Raw genomic sequence first — 19408 nt, forward strand, 5'->3', positions numbered from 1 at the left:
CCTCTTCTCAATGACTGTCTGCCTTTGCCGATTGGTGGTCGCCTCCAGTCCATACACGCCCAGTGGTTGTCAGTTCCGGATGCCTGGGCGGTTCAGACTGTTTTGGAAGGTTGCCGGCTCGAGTTTTCCTCACCTCCTCCTCCGGGTTTTGTTCAGACTACCCTGCCCCATCTTCCTCTGCGAAGAGATGCTTTGTTGACAGGTGTGCGGCTCTTTTTGGAGAAGAAGGCTATTGTGGAGGTTCCTCCTCTGGAGAGGGGCAGGGGTTGATATTCAATCCTCTTTCTAGTCTCAAAGAAAGACAGTTTGGATCTTCGTCCTGTTTTGGATCTGAATCGGGTCAATCGCTTCGTTGTCCATCGTCTGTTCAAGATGGTGACTCTCCAGTCCATCCTGCCTCTGGTCCTGCCGGGGGGCTTCCTGGCATCCCTGGATCTGATGGATGCCTATTTGCACGTTCCTGTCCACCTGCAAGACCAGCGTTTTCTCCGCTTTGCAGTGGGGGCCCTACATTATCAGTTCCGGGTGCTCCCTTTCGGCTTTTCTTCGGCGCCCAGAGTGTTCACAAAGCTCTTGGCCCCTCTGGTGGGTATCCTTCATTCCAGGGGGCTGCTGGTGTTTCCATATCTAGATGACTGGTTGATTGTCTCTCCTTCTTTTTCACAGGCTCTGTCGGATGTGGACCAGGTGTGTCATCTGCTGGGTTCCTTTGGGTTCCTTATCAACAACAGGAAGTCCTCCCTGGTGCCCTCCCTGTCCCTGAAATTCCTGGGGGCTCTCTTCCACATGGACATGGTTTTTCTCTCACAGGAGCGCCAGTTGACTTTGTTTTGTCACCTTTCCTGGCTTCTGTCCCAGTCCCGGATGTCTGCCCGTCTCTGGTTGCGGAGTCAGGGGGAGATGGCGTCTAATATGCATCTCCTTCCTTGGTCCAGGCTACATCTGTACCCCCTGTTGCATCACGTCCTGTCGCACTGGGATCCTGCCTCCTTGGATTACGAGACTCTGATCCCTGTCACTCCGGGGATGTGGGCGGATCTCCAGTGCTGGTTGTCCCCTCTCTCTCTTTCCCAGGTCTGGTGGTCTCTGTGCAGACGGACAATCAGGTGGTTCGTTCTTATGTGAATCACCAGGGGGGCATGTGTTGTGCTCTGTTTCTCCTGTCCCGGAAGATCGGCCTTTGGGCCGAGTCGAGTCTCCTGTCTCTGACGGCGGTCTATCTTCCGGGGAAGGAGAATGGGCCTGCGGATTCTTTGAGCAGGGTGTTCCCCTCCTCAGTGTCCCTCTGTCTGTCCCCGGATCTGTTCAATCTGATTGTCCTCCGGGTCCGCCTTCCTTGGCTGGATCTTTTTGCCTCGGAGGAGTCCGCCCTTCTTCCTCGGTTTTGCAGCATAGTTCCTTCTCCGTTGGCTTTCTCGATTCCTTGGTCGAGGGGTCTGCTGTTTGCCTTCCCTCCATTTGCCTTAATTCCGAGGGTCCTCTGGAAGATTCAATTGGATCCGGCGGAGGTTCTTCTGGTGGTTCCGGAATGGTCTCGGCAGTCTTGGTTCCCCCTTCTGCTGACCTTTTCTGTTTGCCCTCATTGGAGGTTTACCCTGTCTCTCTCCCCACTGCAGGTTCCTCTTCTCGGGGTAGCCTCCCTGCGTTGCCTCCGGATGGGGGTTTGGCACTTGAGAGGTTGAGTTTGCTGGGTCTGGGTTGCTCGGATGAGGTTGCCCGTTGTCTCCAGCTTTCTCGTCGTCCTTCCACCTTGAAGTCGTATGACCGTCACTGGAAGAATTTCTCCTCCTGGTGTCTTGTGAGGGGTCTCTCTTCTGCCTACTGTGAGACCGTGAGGGTGTTGGACTTCTTGCAGGATGGTTTCATCTTGGGGTTTAGAGTTTCTTCCCGGCGGGCCCAATGGGCTGCCGTTCTTGCTTTTCTGGGTTCCTCTGTTTCCTCTGTCTCCCCGTTGGTGGCTCGCCTTTTGCGGAGTTTCTTGCTTCAGCATCCTGTCTCTTGTTCTCCTGTGCTTCATTAGGATCTTCCCTTGGTTCTCTGGGCTTTGACGGGTCCTCCTTTCGAGCCTTTGGTCTCCGTGGCCCTGAAATTCCTTTCTGCCGAGGTTATTTTCCTGGTGGCCATTACTTCTGGGCAGAGGGTTGGTGTGATTGGGGCACTGATGGCTTCCCCCCACCTTCTTGCGCTTTTGCGATGATAAGGTCATTCTCCGCCTGTGTCAGTTCTTTCTTCCTAAGGTGGTGTCTTCTTTTCACTGTCAGGAGGATATTGTTCTCCCGGTGTTTTTTCCGGCTCCTGCCTCTCCTGAGGAGGTGCTCCTCCATTTGTTGGATGTGCTGAGGGCTCTCCGTATCTACTTGGAGCGTACGGCTGGTTTCCGTAAAGTTGATTCCCTATTTGTCACCTATGGCCTTTCGGGGCTGGGGCTTCGGCCTTCTTTGTCCACCTTGTCTGGTTGGTTCAGGGGCGCTGTGGTTTCTGCTTACGATTCTGCCCACTTTCCTCTGCCTTCCTCTGTTCAGGTTCTGTCGACTTGGAGCATGTCTTTCTCCTGGGCCATGTTCAAGGGGGCCTCGTTGAGGGATATTTGCAATGCTGCAATGTGGGCTTCTCCCCATACGTTTGTTGCCCAGTATCGACTTCAGTTGGGGATGGCGGCCTCTGCTGCTTTTGGGGCTAGTGTCCTTTCTGCGGTGCATGATTTGTGATCTGTGCTATTTTCTGTTGATTAAAACTGGACCTGTTTTTTCTCAAACTGTTTGGTCTGTTTTCTTCTTACAATCACTGTGTGCTTGGGTATGGGCTCACTTGTCAGGAATGGCACGGTGAGACAGGACGAGGAGGTAATGCCCGGTTACTCACCGGAAATATCCATTACTCCGAGTCCTGGTCTCCCCGTCCCATTCCTGAGCCCTTCCCTCCCTCCCTGGTTTTGGTTTTCTTTGGGTGATTGTCTGTTTCGTTCTGGTTTCTTTGGTATTCTCAGGATGTTTCTTGATGCACTTTCCCCTTTATAGTCATGTGATGGTGACGTCATCCTAGGGGGAAGTGCAAACAGCTCAGCTAGGTAGGGGTTTCTGTAGAGCAGACTAGCTGCTATCTTGTCAGGAATGGGACGGGGAGACCAGGACTCGAAGTAATGGATATTACCGGTAAGTAACCGGGCATTACTATCTACACTTTTATAAATTTCTATCCTTTCTTTAAATATTACATTTTCACATTACGCTTTGCTATAAAATCCTCTTCTATTACATGGCTTTTCTATTACTATCTACACTTTTATACATTTTTATCCTTTCTTTAAATATTACATTTTCACATTACGCTTTGATATAAAATCCTCTTCTTTACCTTTATGCACTATGTGCTCTCTCACCTCTTTTTCGTCACAGATCCATATATTGTTCCCCAGGTATTATTTTATATTCACTGTTTGATCCTCTGATATCCACTGTTTCTTCTTGTGTGCCATCTTTTCGCTAACTGCACTTTACACTATTTATAATGTCTTATTCGTTATGGTAACGTTATGGCAAGTGTTATTCGTTATGGTAACATTCTCATTCGATTCATCATACCCATTCGAATGGACACCTTAATTCACTTTTCTGGGTAGATCACTCTTTTTCTCACGCAAAGTTGCATGTTTCACCTGAGGTTGGTTGGGTTTCCACGTGTGCATTAATCACTCCAACCAGTGATGCACAGGGCTCATTTTGTAAAGCCCATTACATCCTTTGCTTAACACAACAATATATATATCATGTATATTTATTGTATGTATTCCCAGCCCTGAAGAAGTCGCGGAGCAATACTCCATTGTCCGACAAAACATGTGTCGGCTGGCTTGTTCTACATGCCTTTACTGTTGGAAAGGAATAAAAAGATTCAACTTGATTGAACTTCATATTTAAATCACTTCAAGATTTTTTCCTTCCATCTGGATGATACCTTTTACTTTTTTCACATGAACTTGACTCTCTCTTATGTGTGCCTAGGCGTTTGCTTTCTAACTACCCGAGGCATATTGTATAGCGAGCCATCACGTTTTAACAGGAGGGAACCAAGGAGTGCATCGCACCGTTGAGCGCATGAGCCCCAGGAAGTGTCATAGAGGCAAAAGAGCTCACTCCCGCATGCGGGGGCAGCAGGGTTTTGACCATTTGCAGTAATTGTGGGCCAGATCATCGTAGAGATGTGGGAATGTAGCGCAAAGGAGCGCAAGTGTGGCAATGGTACGGCTACTCCCGTGCTTAGGGAAGCAGGGGTATATGCAGTCATGGAGCTAGAGGGAGGAGAGGGGGGCAGGCCTTGTATGAGGACGTTGTTCATTCGGTCGCAATAGTGTGAAGCCTAAGAACAGGGATATATGGTTATAATGGCAAACAATGCCTGGGGAGCAAACAAGCACTGGTTTACATCTCATGTGGTGGGGCAAGATGCATGGACATGGACCACCGGAAAAAGGGGGCAAAAAAGGGAAATTTCACCACAGGCAGTGTTCACGGGGATATTGCGCAGACTCAGTAAGTGAAAAGGGTGTGGCTATAGATAAAAATAATAATAATTTGGGCAAAAGGTACATGGCCCAGAGATGGCAGAGTGCTTGGATACCAGGTGTGTAACATGTCATTTCTTTGTTTCCAGCTGGTATTCCTCAGAAACATGGCACTGTAGGGCACACACTCAAACCCTGGGAAGTTGGCGACTCACAAGGACTTCCACGCCCTCAGCGAGCTGTGGAAGGGGACAAAGCGGCATGGCAAGGAGGCAGTGCTGCAGAAGTTGGCAGGGGGGCCAGAGCAGCAGCAGCGGCCAGATGATTGGGTGCATAAATGGCGGAGGAAGGTCCCGGTTCATTATAGGGATGTGCAGCAGGACAGCCCCAGCACACAGGCTGAATCAGTATCTGCAGTGGTGGGCGAGTGGATTTCTCAGGTTACGACTGCTCACAGCTCAGACCAGGTGGCGTGGGCGACAGTGCTTAACACAAGTGTGGGTGTGGTGTGGCAGAGCATAATGGTGATCTCACTGACAACAGCAGACGTGTGTTCACTACAGGTAGGGGTGGCCCCGGCTATTCTGACCGAGAAATCCCCCTCTTTAGCACTATAGTTAATTGGGTACATTACACTCATACATGGGCAGCCTCTGAGTTCCAAGGGTCAACGTGGCTTGAGTACGACATCAAGTTTATGCAGATAAAAGCAGTTAGGTCGGAAATATGTCTAAGGCAGCTGGGAAGGCGGCTCAGTCCTTTTGTTTTGACAGAAGCAGGGGAGAAAAAAACTGGCTTACTCGCAGTACAACAAGAAGGAATGCATCAAGGGGGCAGCATGTAGATTTTAAACACATTTGCTCCTTCTGCAGGGGGCAAGGCCACCCAGAGTTTAAGTGTAATAAAAAGCCTGGGAATCATTGAGGACAAACAACCCCTAAGGCGCGACAGCCCACCTAATGCTAGCAAGCTACAGTCACCAATCCGCTTTCAGGTCCTTCTCAGCAAATATAAAAATAGCAATGTTGCACACAGGCTCTGCTATGGTTTGAAGGACGGGTTTTGCATTCCATTTCATGCACCCCCAACATCAGTTCCAGCCAAGAATCAATTGTCAGTCCTGCTACAACAAGAGCTGTTTTGCATTCCATTTCATGCACCCCCAACATCAGTTCCAGCCAAGAATCAATTGTCAGTCCTGCTACAAGAGCTGGTGCAGGACAATATTATGAAGGAGGTGCGTGCGGGGAGCGTGGCAGGTCCTTTTAGTTTTCCACCTTGAGAGTCCTTGGTTTGTATGCCCCTGGGGCTGGTCTCAAAGAAGGAGTTAGGCAAATTCTGCTTGATTCACAACCTCTCTTACCCCACTGGTTTATCTGTAAATGATGGAGTGGACCGGGAACAATGCACAGTGCGGTATACCACCTTGAATGAAGCCATTACAAAACTGCAGCCATTAGGCAGAGGGGTCTTGATAGCTAAGTCATACATAGATGTGGCCTTCTACCTTCTACCCTTGCACCCAGATGATACCCTCTTGCTGGGTTTCACTTTTGAGGGCCAGTACTTCCTCAACCTGTGCATGCCCATGGGGTGTTCCATAGTATTTACATTCAGCAGATTTATGGAGTGGGCGGTGAGGGATTTGGGGTCATTAAACAATGTGATCCATCACTTAGATGATTTTCTGTTCATGGGTCCCCCAGGCAACCGGGCATGTGATAAGGCTTAGTGTCAATCAAGATTAGGGAGGAGGAATATGTGTCTAGTCAGTTCCCCAAATGAGATATTCAATATCAAAAATAGACTAGGACACTTGTAACTACGTTACACGAAGTGGTATAGAAAACCCTCATAAACGCTATGATTTTTCGTAAGTGCGGTGTATCTTAGTTCTCCGCCCCACATAGACGTTCGTGGCAATTGTCATCGGGTGATCTATTCGTGCTACATGCCAGCCTCAAGCCTGAGGACCACTCTGGAGCAGCGTAGCAGTGTCCAGAGATGAATTTAGGTATCACCACTTTGAAGGTTGAGTTATAGTAAAAGACAAGTCATCACCCACATTACTATTTTATTCCAAAGGGTGTGATTTGTTATTGAAATTATATATACTATCAGATCAAGTAACTGGATCTTGGTATATCACTTAAAACATACAGTCAACATGTTTCAGCTCATACAATACGGAGCTACGTCTTGTAACGTAGTTACAAGTGTCCTAGTCTATTTTTGATATTGAATGTGATAAGGCTCAACAGGACTTCCAGCAACTGGCACAGGCTTTGGGTGTATATGTGGCTGAGGACAAGATGGAAGGGCCCACAACATGCTTGTCTTTTATGGGCAATGAGATAGACTCAGTAGTAGAGGAGTGTAGGTTGCCGCAGGAGAAGGTGAAGGCTTTTGAGGAGGCGGTTAACACCTGTTTAACAGTCAGGAAGGTTATGCTGCATCATCTGCAGGTCTTGGTAGGGCAATTGAACTTCACTTTGAGAGTGAAACCCATGAGAAGAGTTTTCTAAAAGAACATTGCTCGAGCAATGACCGGTCTATTGGCAAAGCTCCACCACACAAGATTGTCTGCAGATGTCAGAAAGGACTTAGAGACTTGGAGGGGGGTTCTAGATAATTTCAATGGAACACTATTGTGGCAGCAACCAGCACAGAACAGCAAGGAGGTAGCCCTCTACACAGATGCAGCGGGCAGCATCAGGTTTGGGGCACTGTTGGGCTCTAGATGGTGCATGCAGCATTGGAAAAGGGAATGGATTGAGTATGGGATCACACACAATGTTACCTTTCTCGAATTGTTTCCCATCATTGTGGCATTAGGGGTGCATCTGTAGCCAACAGCAGGATCATATTTTGGTCAGACAGCATGTCAGTGGTCACCGCAATCAATAATAAAAGCGCAAAATGTCTTTGGGTGTTGCGGGTGCTAAAGACTCTTATTCGCTTGTGTCTCTTGCATAACGTGCATTTTTCTGCCAAATATGTACCAGGGGTGGATAGTGCAGTTGCTGATGCTTTGTCTTGGTCTAAGTTGGCAGAGTTCAGGGCACGGTGGCGCAAGCGGACGAAGTGATGGCGGAGTTCCCAGAGGAGTTGTGAAGGCTTGGTGCCCCAGTGACACAGATCTAATTGCAGCAGTGCTGGCACCAAAGACAAAACGTATGTACAAAAAGGCTTGAAGGGGGCATGATGCATCATTTAGATCAGACAACAAAACTGAAAGGTTTACCCCAGAAGGGGGTCAGAGGGGCAAGGGAAAATCTTTGCCGCTAGTGCGTAGGCAACTGTCCGCCATGGCCTTCTTGCAGGGTTAAAAGGGGTCCAGGATCCCACCAAGGATTTTAGAGTATGAAAGGCCATCTGGGTTGCGAACGCATGGTCCCGGGCCAGGAGGACAACAAATGACCTATAAACTTGTAGAGGTTGGGGAGGATTTTGGGGGTCTTGCAGCAGGTTTGCAGGTCCCAGTATGAAGTAAAACTATTCAGCCTCGCTTACACGCTGGCTTTTGTTGGGGCCCTCTGCATCTCAGAGTTGGTGGCTTCCTTAAAGAAAGGAGAAGGGTGGCTAGACGTGGCAGATGTGCTCCTGGAGGTAGGGGCGATCCATCTCAGGGTCAGGACATCAAAGAAAGACCCGCTAGGCACAGGGGTGAAATTACACACAGAAGCCAACACCACGTATTGTCCTGTGGCATTGGCAAGGGATTTCCTCAGGGAACGCCCAGTGGTGGCCTCAAACAGGCTTTTAGTATACAGGGATGGGGCACCAATGATTCAATACCAGTTCACTCAGTTGTGTAGGCGGGCACTGGCCCACCTGGGTGAGGATTCAGAGCAGTTTAGCTCCCATTCATTTCTCATAGGGACGGCCACCACAGCAGAAGCCATGGGCCGTCAGCAGAGGCAATCAAAAGGGTGGGTTGATGGCGATCAGTATGTTTTGAGCGGTACGTGCAGCTAAATCTTGTGTAAATGGAGGAATGATGCCCAGGGGCCACAAGTCAATATTATTACAGCAATTCTCTCTCTCTTTCAGTTGATGAGCGCGGGCCAGATCACATATTTTGGTGCAGACATTCTTTTACTTGCAGAGCAGAACAGCAATTCAGCAGTTCTATCCTTGAGAAGGCCAAGGGTGAGGCTGGGTTTGCGCACCATTGGGTGGGGGTGTGTGGACTAAGATTGCAGGATCTGGTTGGGTGGCTCGAATAAGCGATCAAATCAAAAGTAGTCCCTAGGCCGGTCATTTTGGTCCTTCACGCAGGACGGAATGATATGATACCACTAGGCAGGCGAGGGGTGAGGGAGTCCTTATTCGCAGCCATGTCCAGGATTAGAAAATATTTACTGACAACATCAATACTGTGGTCAGAAGTAATACAGCGGGCGGTATTGGCTGGGAGGCTCCTGTTAGGGCCATGAATGAGTCATTAAAGAAGCTGAACCATTCAGTCAAAGGAATCTTAGGAGGTTCCACCATGGGCACAATTAGGCATTAATTTGCTCCAGCTAGGGAAAAGCAAGCTGTTCCATCAGGACAGGGTGCATCTGTTGGGCAGGAGATCTTTATCCAGATGATACTGAGTTCATCTACGGCACACAGTAAGTGCCAGGAGAAAGGACAAGGGCACCAGGGAGCATCTTACCCTGTGGCAGAGCACTAACAGTTAACAACAAATGGGGATACACCACAATGGAGGTTCAGTGGCTGGATGGACCCCAGGAGGGGGTAGGATTGGTGTGTACAATGGGTAGACGGGGAGGGGGGACTGACCTGCTGGTGGTCCTGGACTCTCCTGCCATAACCCAGAATGTATGGACTGATTAGAACCTTTGGGAGATTGCCTGACTTCAGGTACCCCGGGGGGCGGTGCACTAGGCGGTGCCCTGGATATCATGTAGTGCAACAGTTTGCTGTAGCTCGTTGGGGCCTGCTGGCACAATGAGCGCAGCAGAGTGGGGGCTTGGTGGGTCGAGAAGGTCAAGTTCAAGTTTAATGTTGTGCCTAATAGCCTTACTGCCTTTGACATGTTGATGCTGCTAAAGTGTGATGTTTTAAATATTTCCATTATACAAGTAGGATACTTGTACTTTCGTATTGGTTTGTGGTTTTGATTTACCTTGCTTGATGTGAATAAAAGAAAGCTATGCCTTGGACAACATAACCTGAATCTGAGTTCTTGGGGAGTATGGGAGGAGTCAATGGCAAGTTGTGTGCGTATTATGATCATGCGCCCCCCAAACCTAGGCGAGGGGTGCCCTTAGACGCGCCACGGGTCTGAGTTCATCCGGGACTGGAAGAGGGGCCAAGGGAAGGGGCAGGTTGATGACGTCATCAGGAGCGCCGGAGGAACCTGGATGGCCATTTAAGGCTGCGCACCAGGGTTTCCCACCCCTTTGTCCCCTTGCACCACAATTAAGCAGCATCAGTGCATCTGGAAACACCCACCCACCCGGCAGAAGAGCAAGGCCTTCGCGGAGCACTGACAGTTAACAACAAATGGGGATGCAAAACAATTGAGGTTCAGTGGCTGGATGGACCCCAGAAGGGGGTGGGATTGGCATGTACAATGGGTAGACGGGGAGGGGGGACTGACTTGCTGGTGGTCCTGGACTCTCCTGCCATAACCCGGAACATATGGACTGATTAGAACCTTGGGGAGATAGCCTTGCTTCAGGTACCCTGGTGAGCCGGTGCGCTAGGCGGTGCCCTGGATTTCATGGTGTGCAACAGTTTGCTGTAGCGTGTTGGATCTTGCTGGCAATATGTGCACAGCAGAGTGGGGGCTTGGTGGGTTGAGAAGGCCAAGTTCAAGATCAAGTTTAATGTTGTGCTTGTTGGGTTGAGAAAGGCCAGGTTCAAGTTTAATCTCGTGCCTAATTGCCTTACTGCCTTTGACATGTTGATGCCGCTAAAGTGTGAAGTTTTAAATATTTACTTTATACTAGTAGGGTACTTGTACTTTCGTATGGGTTTGTGGTTTTGAATTACCTTGTTTGATGTGAATAAAAGAAGGCTACTCCTTGGACAACATAACCTGTATCTAAGACTTCTAGGGGAGTATAGGAGGAGTGAATGGGACATTGTGCGCGTTCTATTGTAGGTAGCCTGTTTACACTCAGTAGTGGAGAAATCAGGTCTCCCTTCAACGTTGATGCTCCTAGGCATTTTGCCGCCCTGACCAGTCGACGCTGATTGAAATAAGGAAAGCCAACAGCGCATTGTTGTTAGAGACCCCCTTCATCTACCTGGTGTGAGCTCTCATTTTTTATTTAAATCAAGTGTTTAAACAATATGTTTTTGCAGTAACTTGTGCCAGCTTATTTGACTAAGGCATCAATTTATTTTTCAACTTTGTAAATTAGTTAAAATGTCATGGGACAAAACTACATTATTATCATTATTGCCTTTGCACTGTTTAAACAAAAGTGCATTCTTAGTTGCGCAGAGGCACATGAATCATTCTGGCACGATTATCTCTTCTTTTAATTCACGCTGCTGCCCAGATTGATTACAGAAAAATGGCACTGAGCACAAAGGGAAGGGTGTACCGTAGTTACAGTGGCAGCTGGCATCTAGTGAGGGGGGGGGAAGGGGAGGTAGGCAAACAAAAGAAGAAAAAAGTATAACACTTACCGGAGCGTGACGTCCTCCTCACTCCGACCTCTTCTGCTGGGACTGCAGTGCAGGCCCCAGCAAACTCCCTTGACCAATCCCGGCCTGCTAACGTGCTGTTAACCAGAATTTGAGCAGTGCCCTGATTGGTGGGAGCGGCCTCTGTTAGTGCTTCCAAAGACACTGGATTCCTGAACTTGCTCTCATCCTAGCTGTCTTAAGACAGATGGGTTAAGAGGTTGAAAGTGCGCCTGTCTGGCTGGCTGTCACAAGACGGCTGGCCAAAGGGACATACACACTCTAAGCAGTGCAATGGCAGTCCATTGCCCAGCACTGTCACTCAGCAGGCCCCGCCCCATCCTGATGCTCAGTTCCAGATGGCACTATGAAAAATAAAATGGTAATGAATTACCATTTTACTTTTCATCTCTGGGGCTTAGGGACGGCACTTAAGTGAGGCATCCCTCCTCCCCTAAAATGGAGGAGCCGGCCCTGCCTGTGATGAGTCCGGTGCCCCATACCTTTGAGCATTGTTCCTCTTTGCCCAGTCCAAGAAGAGCCATATTTGAGTACATTGAGAAGGTGGTGTTTCACCCCAAACAATAAGTATATATATATATATATATATATATATATATATATATATATATATATATATATATATATATATATATATATTTTTTTTTTTTTTCAGGAACCACAATGACTCGCACTCCAGGGTCTGTGTTTCAATTGCGTTTAATGGCGACGCGTTTCGACCAAACGGTCTTCTTCCAAAGCCAACCACATGTAAACACAATCACCATTTTATACAACAAACAGTGCTCCATAAAGTAAAGGAAACTGAGATAGGACTACTTTGTCTCTCCAGACTACATTTCAATTGAACTACAAGTGAGGTAGAAGACAGACTACAAAAAACGGTCTCAAGTGAAAAATAATTATTTACAAAAGTTATTCATACATATAAGGTGCAAATAAAATGCAAATAAAATGCGCATTTGTGAGATGAAGAAAGAATGTTTGAAATTTCAGTTAAAGGCAGCATGATAATTAGAACACACACGGTCATTAAGCTCCTTATGTTCAGACAGTACATGATTCATGTAAATATCAATTTCAATACTGGCTTTTAGATATTACATGTGTGGAGAAAAAATATCATCTCAAATTATTTGCACCACAGTTTCTGAGACCACTTAGAGTGTATCACAGTTGTCTGTCCAATTCGCATCTACCCCTGTATATCGTAAGATGGAGCTGAAATTGACAACATCGTTAAGGGTTATCTCATCACGGCCAAGTGGCCAATTCACAACAACGTTAAGGGTTATATCATCACGGCCAAGTGGCCAATTCATGGTACAAGATATATTTCAGAGTGGTAGTCTTGTAGTTACAAAGACTTAAGCAGTAAGTCCTCCACTCCTCTAAGGTGGGGTAGGGAAACACCCCAAAATCCATAACGGGAATTTCCAACGTTATGCCAGAGCCATTCAATACAAACTAAAAAAGTAAAGAAAGTTAAAGGGTGAGAGGGTACTGAAATGCTTCTTTCAGCCCTGTGAACTATAAAAAGTGAACCCTGTGTTGCCTGAAATACTTGCCTAGCCAGACATGTCAGAGACAGACACAATGGTGTGATTGTGAGAAAGTAAAATGAATGGTATTTACAAAGGTACCCTCATTTGGACAGGGAAAAATTCATTCTCATTGTATAAGAGTAACATAGTTCAAAATCAGACATTCAGACGGATTTGGCAAAGTTAGTTACTATGATCCCATATTTGGGTTCAGGGGTAATGATGAAATTAACCCATCTGTGTCAGAGAGAGCCCTCTCTGCACAGAATAACAGTTAGTGAGGGAAGGGGGGACAAACGCAGACGCCCAAATTGAGGGATCTGGGTAACAGAGGTATATAGGACACAGGTTGAACTGGTGCAGTATAAAGGCAGATCTTTCGGCTCAACATAAGGTTTCAGCCAATGTGCACGTACAGTTCTTCATCCTCGTTCAGGCCAAAGGGGTTCCTCGAATCCAGGCGGATGATATAGCGGGATTTCAGGACACATAGTTGTTTAAGGCGATTACCCCCTCTGGGGTTTGCTGGGACCCTGTCAATACCAAAAAAGGAAAATTGGTTGACATCACTGTTGTGGACACGCAACCAATGTCGTGCAGTAGCATAGGACATATCAACATTTCTGATAGCTCGCATGTGCTCCAGGATTCTCTTTTTTATCGGGAAGATGGTACTACCCACATAAAGCTTTGAACACGGGCACACAATTGCATATACACATTGATCAGTGTTACAGTTCATAAATTTGCCTATACTTTCAGTTTTTCCCGTAGGGAGTAAATAGGACTTCACATTTTTACTGGTGACACAGGCTTTACATTTGCCACATTTATAGAACCCTTTTTGTTCTTTGAGCCAGTACCCCTTCTTCACAGGACCCTCAAAGTAACTCCTGACAAGCATGTCTCGAAGAGACCGTGCCTTTCTATAGGTAACCTGTGGTGAACTATTGACCAGTTTACCAATAGTCGGATCACTTTTTACAATGTGCCAATGTTTTTTAAGAATACCTCGTACACTGCCTGCTTTAACATTGTATGTTGTTATCATCCTCACGTTACTAGACCCAGAATTATCGGGATGTTTACTAACCCTCTTGGTTAGAAGTGATGCCCTGTTCCTCGATTTTACTTTTTCTCTAGCTGTCATTAGTGTCTGGTCTGAGTAACCCCTGACTCTGAACCTTTGAATCATACTGTCCTGTGCCTTTTCAAAGTTATCCTTGGAGCTGCAGTTTCTTTTTGCCCTTACAATTTCTCCATATGGGATGCTATCTTTTAAGCTGTTTGGATGGTGGCTTCTGGCATGTAAAATGCTGTTCCCGGAAGTGGGTTTCCTGTAAAGGTCTGTTTCAATCACCCCTTCAACTACCCTGACTGTGACATCCAAAAAGTCCATCTCTAAGGGATCTACCTTACTCGTGAATTTAAGATTCACGTCATTTTTATTGTTGTTAAGAAGGAATTTGTTTAGGTCAGATCTTGTTCCATCCCAAATCAGAAAGATGTCATCTATGTACCTGGTGTAAAATACAATATGACGGGTTATATCGACATTGTCCTCAGACCATAGAATTTGTTCCTCCCACCATCCCATCAACATACATGCAAAACTAGGTGCAAAACAAATCCCCATAGCAGTCCCAACTTCCTGTTTGTACCAGATGTTTTCAAACAGGAAGAAGTTGTTGGTAAGACAAAATTCCAGCATTTCCAAAAGCATTTCCGTTTGGTTAAGATAGAATATTGACCGGTCCCTCATATAGTGTCTGCAAGCCTTCAGACCATCACTGTGTTTAATGCACGTGTACAGAGAGACCACGTCAATCGTAACCAAACAGTAGCTGTCCTCCCATCTGATACCCTCAATCTTGGAGATAAAATCAGTGCTGTCTCTACAATATGAGGGAAGATTCAAAACATAAGGAAAAAGAAAAGTGTCCAGAAAAATAGAAGTGTTTTCAAGGAGACTACCATTTGCCGATACTATTGGCCTTCCAGGGGGGTCATCCTTGTCCTTGTGGACCTTGGGTAGCATATAAAAACAGGGGGAGATCGGATGTTGTACATGCAGGAACCTGAACTCAGATTCAGCTAACAGATTCCTGCCTCTCCAATTTCTCAACTTGTCATGGTAAGTAGAAATACTCATCATGTATTCCTCCCTGTTCGCCCTTCTGTAATTGCCTGACAGCTCTAGTTGTTTTCTGGCTTCCTGTCTGTACAGGTTGATATCCCACAAAACAACGTTGCCACCCTTATCTGAGGGTTTAATTATGAGGCTTCGATCCCCATTAAGGGTTTTTAGAGCTTCCCTTTGCTGTGGTGTCAAATTGTGGGCATGCCTATTCTTGCTCTTCTCCCACAGGACAAGAAGATCCCTATTGACAATATCGTGGAAGGTTTCCAGGTTGTCATGGGGAGTGGTGGGGTTGAAAGTGGATTTGGGTCTATGGTTCGTGACACTTCTTCCTCCCAGTGTTAATCCCATCCTGTCCAAAATTTCCTCATCATCCAAACCACTCACATCTTCCCCACACAACTCAAATGCACTCGCCAAGCTGTCAACATCCTGTATTTGTAAGACTTTTGACACCTGTGTGCTCCAAATGGTATCATTACTTCTATGTTCTAAAACACGTTTCCTCTTTAGTGCGAACATTTTCATCAATTTTAATTTACGGACAAAAAGGAAAACATCAATCCTGGTTTGGCTGTAATCGAAGTTGGCTGTAGGGCAGAAAGTCAAGCCCAACTCCAAGACCGATTTTTCAGCCTCAGTGAAAACGTGGGAGGAAATGTTAACAATAGTCAAGTTGGGCTCACCCATATTGTTGCTTGTTCTGTCGTTGCGTTTTCCCATGCGACATTGCCCCTCTTGTGCTGTTTCCCCCCACGCCTTGTTGTCTTCCTCTTGCGTTTCCTCCTCTTCCTCTTCCGTAAGTTCGATTTGGTGGTCTTGCCCTCAATGTCAGTGTTGACTGTAAAAAATCATACTCTTCCATAGGTTTAAAGGAAAGCAAACTTCTTCCGTTAGTATCTAGAATTTCTTCAAAATCCGAATAGTTTTCTGACCCAGATTCGGAGACCGTCACATTCCGTTGTTGCCCTGCCAGTTGTTTAAATTGTTTGATTGCCGCATCATATTTCTTCCCAAAAGTAAGAATACGCCCACTGGCATAGTATTGTTTGTCTCTTAAGAACTTGGTCTTTTTCTTCTGTTTGATCTCATTCTCATACTTGTCAAGCCTCTTCTCCATCTGCTCAATGGCTCTGGCTATTTCCTCCTTGGCATCAAGTTTATCCAACTCGGATTTCAATTTGGCAATGTCTGAAATCACTTGTTCTAGCTCCATGCCCGCATATTTTGACAGCAGGCCAAGCATATTCTTGCAGGTCCCTGCCATTAATTCAGACCAATCCTCAATCAGTTTGGGGTGGGGACTTTAATATGTTGGGGTAATCATGATTCTGAGGCCCCTTGGCACCCTCCCCACTTCTATATAGTTGTTCAGCGACGTCACCTCCCACCACCTGTTAATTTCTTTTTTCAACAGCTTCTCATATTGAAACAGCAGCTGTTTTACCGATTTATCTGGTGTAGTTGTCACTGTTTCATTGTTGTTCGCTGGTCCTGTGTTTGCCGGTTCATCCTCACAAAATAGGGATCGTGCTTCTTCCATTCTATGCCCGGCGACTCACTGTTACTGTACTTGCGCTGGTGCTCACGTTCATGCTTGTTGATTCAGCATTGGTGTTCACTTCACTTCCCGTGATGTTTTTCTGGGTAGTATTTGCCGCAGCTGCCACCGCCGCTTTTTGCGAGCCCCTCGTCATGGTTTCACGACGATACGTCCCGTTCCTCCTTGAAGGTACCAATGCTTCTGGTATAATGACACAGTCTGAAACCCTGCCGCGCCGCTTCCTGCGAGTGGCAGCGCGGTACCTCTGCCCTTTTAATCACTTTACAAACCTCCGGTGTCCTGCGCACAATCCGGGTCCACCGCTGGGAAGCGTTCAACGCGGTAACAAGCCACTCCCGCAGCCCGTCTCCGCGATCACACCCCCGGCCACGGTCACCGGCAGCAGCAGTCAATTACCTGAGTTCAAGTCAGGCGTTCGGAGCAAGTTACGTGACCCGAGGGTCGGTTTGTCCGAAAAGCTTTCGACTCCACTCGCTCTCGTCCTCTCGAGGTTGGTGCAAGTCCCGGGTGCCGAAAACCCGGAAATATGTTAGAAAGGGCTCCCGACCAGCGTTTTTTCAGGAACCACACAAATGACTCGCACTCCAGGGTCTGTGTTTCAATTGCGTTTAATGGCGACGCGTTTCGACCAAACGGTCTTCTTCCAAAGCCAACCACATGTAAACACAATCACCATTTTATACAACAAACAGTGCTCCATAAAGTAAAGGAAACTGAGGTAGGACTACTTTGTCTCTCCAGACTACATTTCAATTGAACTACAAGTGAGGTAGAAGACAGACTGTACAAAAAATAGTCTCAAGTGAAAAATAATTATTTACAAAAGTTATTCATACATATAAGGTGCAAATAAAATGCAAATAAAATGCGCATTTGTGAGATGAAGAAAGAATGTTTGAAATTTCAGTTAAAGGCAGCATGATAATTAGAACACACACGGTCATTAAGCTCCTTATGTTCAGACAGTACATGATTCATGTAAATATCAATTTCAATGCTGGCATTTAGATATTACATGTGTGGAGAAAAAATATAATCTCAAATTATTTGCACCACAGTTTCTGAGACCACTTAGAGTGTATCACAGTTGTCTGTCCAATTCGCATCTACCCCTGTATATCGTAAGATGGATCTGAAATTGACAACATCGTTAAGGGTTATCTCATCACGGCCAAGTGGCCAATTCACAACAACGTTAAGGGTTATATCATCACGGCCAAGTGGCCAATTCATGGTACAAGATATATTTCAGAGTGGTAGTCTTGTAGTTACAAAGACTTAAGCAGTAAGTCCTCCTCTCCTCTAAGGTGGGGTAGGGAAACACCCCAAAATCCATAACGGGAATTTCCAACGTTATGCCAGAGCCATTCAATACAAACTAAAAAAGTAAAGAAAGTTAAAGGGTGAGAGGGTACTGAAATGCTTCTTTCAGCCCTGTGAACTATAAAAAGTGAACCCTGTGTTGCCTGAAATACTTGCCTAGCCAGACATGTCAGAGACAGACACAATGGTGTGATTGTGAGAAAGTAAAATGAATAGTATTTACAAAGGTACCCTCATTTGGACAGGGAAAAATTCATTCTCATTGTATAAGAGTAGCATAGTTCAAAATCAGACATTCAGACGGTTTTGGCAAAGTTAGTTACTATGATCCCATATTTGGGTTCAGGGGTAATGATGAAATTAACCCATCTGTGTCAGAGAGAGCCCTCTCTGCACAGAATACCAGTTAGTGAGGGAAGGGGGGACAAACGAAGACGCCCAAATTGAGGGATCTGGGTAACAGAGGTATATAGGACACAGGTTGAACTGGTGCAGTATAAAGGCAGATCTTTCGGCTCAACATAAAGTTTCAGCCAATGTGCACGTACAGTTCTTCATCCTCGTTCAGGCCAAAGGGGTTCCTCGAATCCAGGCGGATGATATAGCGGGATTCCTGGACACGTAGTTGTTTAAGGCGATTACCCCCTCCCAAGAATTGTGGGAAGTTCACTGTTGGAGTTCTACCTATAGTGTGAAGTGTGGTTTGGGTATAATACGATTGATGCAATACGCGCAGTTGAACCAGCCAGAAGCCCGATTTGATTGCAATCTCCCAAGGGGCTCCCAGCACTTCTTCCAATCTCACCCTCCTCAAACTGTCAAACATCCTCTACCCAGTTATCCTAAGGGCCAACGTGGGATCGGGGGCATTGTTAATAATTTTCCTATAGATCAGGGAGATGGCTTTCATGGATAGTCGTTCCATCATGACACAATCTTCTAATGGGGAGGATTCTTCAGTGGGTGTGCCTTTTGGTATTTGCGCGGCAATTGCATGTTTAAGTTGGATGTATTTATAAAGTCCTGTAGCTATTAGCTGGTATTTATCAGTCAACATCAGCAGAGCATTTCCGTGCCATACATTGACCAGGTTAGCTATTCCCAAAAATTTTCATTCAGCAAAACCCTGCAGTGCGCCTGCCTCAGTCAATAGATCACTGGGCCAGAGAGCATTCATCTCAGTCAGTTGTCCCTTCCATCCAAAATATGTGGTGGCCTTTCTCCAGATCTGATCGCCCGCTTTCATGGGGCTCGGTAATGTAGCTTTAGTTGAGCCCTGTAGAGTGCCCCTTCATAGTCCTCTCTACCCCATGCTAGTCTATCCAGATGTGTCGCTGGATGATCCCAAGGCGAAAAGACCCAGTCAAGTTAGTACCCCCAGTAAGTTTCTGAGGTGGGCTATTTCCCCAAGTAAGAGCCGAAGGGTCGCTTTTGTCTTGTGAAAATATTCTATGGGTACTAAGTACAGGGAATTTTGTAATGCATAGATCATGTGTGGGAGGGTCATCATTTTGAACATTGCGGCTCGGAGAGAGGCAAGGTGCGTCAGTGTACATCTCTTTTCAAATGTCCCAGAATAGGTTTGAGGTTATCTTGATAGGAAGGTGACTGTTTTTTTGCTCTAGGGGCATTGAAAACTCACCCAATAGAGCCGGTGGTGGCCC

This window comes from Lissotriton vulgaris, chromosome 10 (genome assembly GCF_964263255.1).
Source record: "Lissotriton vulgaris chromosome 10, aLisVul1.2, whole genome shotgun sequence".
Taxonomy (NCBI): domain Eukaryota; kingdom Metazoa; phylum Chordata; class Amphibia; order Caudata; family Salamandridae; genus Lissotriton; species Lissotriton vulgaris.